The following is a 4,466-nucleotide window of genomic DNA, read 5'->3' as shown; positions in this document are numbered from 1 at the left end:
GACTACGCACGAAGAACTAGCCTCAGTATCCTTTTTAGCCACACATGCCTGCCGTGATAGCCAAGCATGAGCGCCAAATTCACCACACCAGCTATACAGCACCCGTTCTAGCGCAAGTTGAAGAAGAGCGCAGCACTAGTGTGGTGAAAAGCTGTGTGGGCTTCTTATACAGAGCCACGCGGCGATGCAAAGGAATTTTCATTGCCTCACACACACCCATACAAACAAATACGCATACATATATGCATGCATACCGTTATGTAAATGGCTTCGAACAGGCGAGGGTGGCTTGCGCACAGCAGGCAACAGTTACAACTGTTTAGCTTGCTTATACAACACAAACACACACACACAAATAGATGTATACACGAACACACACACAAGTCTACACTTTGCGCGCTAGCTGAGTGGTGTGGGTTGCCACCTGTGCTTTTGACCAATCACAGCAGCGACTAGGTGGAGCTGTGTGCGCCAAGCTCGGCAGACATACACACACACTCAAACATGCTCATATTTCGGTGAAAATATGGCGCCTGACAGCAGTTTATGTAATAAATATACAAGCAGTTATATAACAAGCGTTATTTTCCACAAACAGTGTGGCATTCCAACAAATATACTCGCATATATATAGTAGACAAACACACACAGACACAAATATACAGTTATACACATATATGTACATCCATTCATACACGCACACATTCACCCAGCCTTTCATTGAATGGCAATCGTGCGTGAAACATAGTTAGTTTGTTGCCAGGCTATGCGCATTGTTCCAGCTCCAACTTGATGCCATGCCACACTGGCAACTCGGCACTGATATATGAAATGCCACATTGTCTTGCCACAGCATATTTTTTGCTATTTTTTCCTGCCGCACTGCTAGACGTGCACTCAATCCCAGGCGCTGTTCCATGTCGCTCTGTTCGGACCACACTCGCTTCCCTTCCATTTATACTCGTGCGTGTGTGTGTGTGCGCGCTTGTTGACTTCACAGTCGGCCATTTTGAATGTGACGCTCACCTTCAGCCTATTACAAGCCACATACTAGTGTTCTTCATGCCATGAATTCCTCTACAAGCGCTCCCCGACTTGTTTATTGTTGGCTGTATGTGATTTATGATACAAAAATAAAATAACTGTTTATTTGTATGTGTGTAGTGTGTAAATGTGTATATTGTGGTTAATAAAACTAAATATAAACACGTAGTTGCATCTATTTTTAGTGGCTGTATTTATAGTAAATCGATAAATGCCACGCGCAATGTAACTTTTCTATGAGTTTACAGCAACTTTCTAGTTGCAAAGCGACACACGAAAGTTTTCAGTTTAGCGATAGGCTTTGAGGTCTCTGTGTACAAAATATTGATTGAAGTCGGTCCCTTAAGTGCTTAATACCATACATATTCCCACAGGAAAAAATCTAACGGTGTAATATCACACGATTTTGGTGGCCAATCGATCAGCCCAAAACGTGAAATTATTTCACCGAAGTCAAGTCCATTGATTGATACGATATGTGGGAAGTGGCGCTCTCTTGTTGAAAACAAATATCGCCGAGATCACGAGCTTCAATTTCAGGCATAAAATAATGGGTTGTCATGGCGCGATAACGGTCGCCAGTGACGGTTACTTTCTTACTTGATTTTGAAGCAATATGGACCGATGATTCCACCCGCCCACAAACCACACCAAAGCGTTGTTTTTTCTGGATGAAATGGCAGCTTTTGAATCTCTTCGGGTTGCTCTTTGTCCCAAATGCGGTAATTATACTCTCGCAACAAAGTTGCTAAGGATAGTATTATAGTTTTGTTCACATAACGGATGTTTGTAAGTCCTAAAACTAAAAGAGTCAGATATAGGGTTATGTATACCAAAGTGATCAGGGTGACGAGTAGAGTTGAAATCCGGATGTCTGTCTGTCTGTTTGTCCGTCCGTGCAAGCTGTAACTTGAGTAAAAATTGAGATATCATGATGAAACTTGTACACGTATTTCTTGGCTCCATAAGAAGGTTAAGTTCGAAGATGGGCAAAATCGGCCCACTGCCACGCCCACAAAATGGCGGAAACCGAAAAGCTATAAAGTGTCATAACTAAGCCATAAATAAAGATATTAAAGTGAAATTTGGCACAAAGGATCGCATTAGGGAGGGGCATATTTGGGCGCAATTTTTTTGGAAAAGTGGGCGTGGCCCCGCCCCCTACTAAGTTTTTTGTACGTATCTCGGAAACTACTATAGCTATGTCAACCAAACTCTACAGAGTCGTTTCCTTCAGGCATTTCCATATACCGTTCAAAAATGGAAGAAATCGGATAATAATCACGCCCACCTCCCATACAAAGGTTATGTTGAAAATCACTAAAAGTCCGTTAACCGACTAACAAAAAACGTCAAAAACACTAAATTTTACGGAAGAAATGGCAGAAGGAAGCTGAACCCAGGATTTTTCAAAAATTGAAAATGGGCGTGGCGTCGCCCACTTATGGACCAAAAACCATATCTCAGAAACTACTCGACCGATTTCAATGAAATTCGGTACATAGTATTTTCTTAACACCCTGACATGTACGAAATATGGGTGAAATCGGTTCACAACCACGCCCTCTTCCAATATAACGCTATTTTGAATTCCATCTGATGCCTTCTCTGTATAATACGAGTATATACATTAGGAACCAATAACGATAGCGGAATAAAACTTTACAAAAATACGGTATTTGAAAAATATGTAAATGACGTATAATGAAATCTTGATTATCACTTTATCATGCGAGAGTATAAAATGTTCGGTGACACCCGAACTTAGGCCTTCCTTACTTGTTTTGAACTACTAAACCCCATTGAGCCAGAAATGGGCCTCATAACTGAACAGAGTTTGGGAATGCTGAGCGGATTCAGTTCTTGCACAAGCTGTATTTTGAACGCTTTCAATTTAAGATCTCGAATCTATCAGCTATGGCTGCTATATATTCTTCAGTACGTGCTGGACTTGGTCTATTCGGTGAAATATAATCTAATATATGACACTTAGAACAACGTTAACTCAGCTATTGAGCCTCGGTAAGCCGGCGCAAACGGCAGCCATGCCCGAATTGCTGCTGAAGAAGGTTTGAGTTTGGTTGGATCGCTGGTGATCGAAATTTTTAATTCGGACTGGTACTGTCAACAATTGGACCATCTGAGGGAAGCAACTACTTACACCGACACAAACTCTTTACTACCTATTCCTGCAAAGTTTTTTACTAGACCCTATATAAAAATGGGTATCAACGAACCCTTTCAGGGATAATTCGAAGCATGTCAGAAGATTTTAATGATTCTCAAGCACTAATATTGTTTTTTGTTTTGTATTGGGAAGGTATCTTAATGGTCTTAAAAATATGTAGCGTAATTGCCATCCCGACCTTATCTGGGCCACAGTCATAATCCCTAAAATATTTTTTGACCTTATTTAGTTGCATTAGCACCGAAATTTAACTAGTTAATCTTAGATGTCCATAATATAGAATTTAGCCATCTAACTTTTGACATTAAGTTGCTTGAGGACTTGATAATGACCAGGAAAGTAGAGCCAAGTCCTTCTCCACCTGGTCTTTCCAACGGATTGGAGGTCTTTCTTTTCCTCTGCTTCCCAAGGCGGATACTGCGCCGAATACTCTAAAAGCTGGAGTGTTTCTCAATTGCCTACTAAGTCCGAAGTGGTATCTGTTGGCAAGAACTATTTTATCCAGTAGTAGATTGAAAAAGTCTCACGATAGGGAGTCGCCTTGTTTGAAACATCGTTTGGTATCGAACGGCTCGGAAAGATTCTTCCTAACGGAGCTTTTGGTATTGCTTAACGCCAGTTTACACAGCCAAATTAGTTTTGCGGGGATAATCTTTCACACAATACGCTCGATAGAACCTTATCCTACCTCTTCAAAAGGCTTATCCTACCGTAGTTGGCGCAGATTGTGGGGTCTCCCTTTTTGTGGATTGAGCAAAACACAGTTCCATATTTTACGAAGAAGCTGATGTATGCTCCTTATTAGTTCTACGCCGCCGTATTTGAATAGCTCGGCCTGCTATCCATCGACCATCGCGACTCTTTTGTTCTTCAGACGGGTAATTTCTATTTGAACTTCTTCATAGACGGGCAATGGAACATCCGCTCCATCGTCATTGATTGGCTTCACCATCTCTTGGTGTTATGCGATCACTGCCATTCAGCAGGCTAGAGTACTGTTCCCTCCATAATTTCAGTATGCTTTGGGCATTAGATTATAGGTTTTATTTTATCGTTTCTCCGCGGTCGGAGTTATCTCTTCTTTAACAATTGAGTTGGTTTCTAAAACACCATATCCGTTATTAAACCCATCTCTCCGTGAGTTAAGATCCTGAGTGAGACAAAAATATATACATCGTAATTTTAAAGTTTTTTTCGATATTATTTCAATTGGAGGATAGTAAAGGCTCTATTT

The sequence above is a fragment of the Bactrocera tryoni genome, chromosome 2 (assembly GCF_016617805.1).
Source record: "Bactrocera tryoni isolate S06 chromosome 2, CSIRO_BtryS06_freeze2, whole genome shotgun sequence".
Lineage (NCBI taxonomy): Eukaryota > Metazoa > Arthropoda > Insecta > Diptera > Tephritidae > Bactrocera > Bactrocera tryoni.
The sequence above is the reverse complement of the archived record's forward strand: the minus strand, read 5'-3'. Positions refer to the sequence as shown.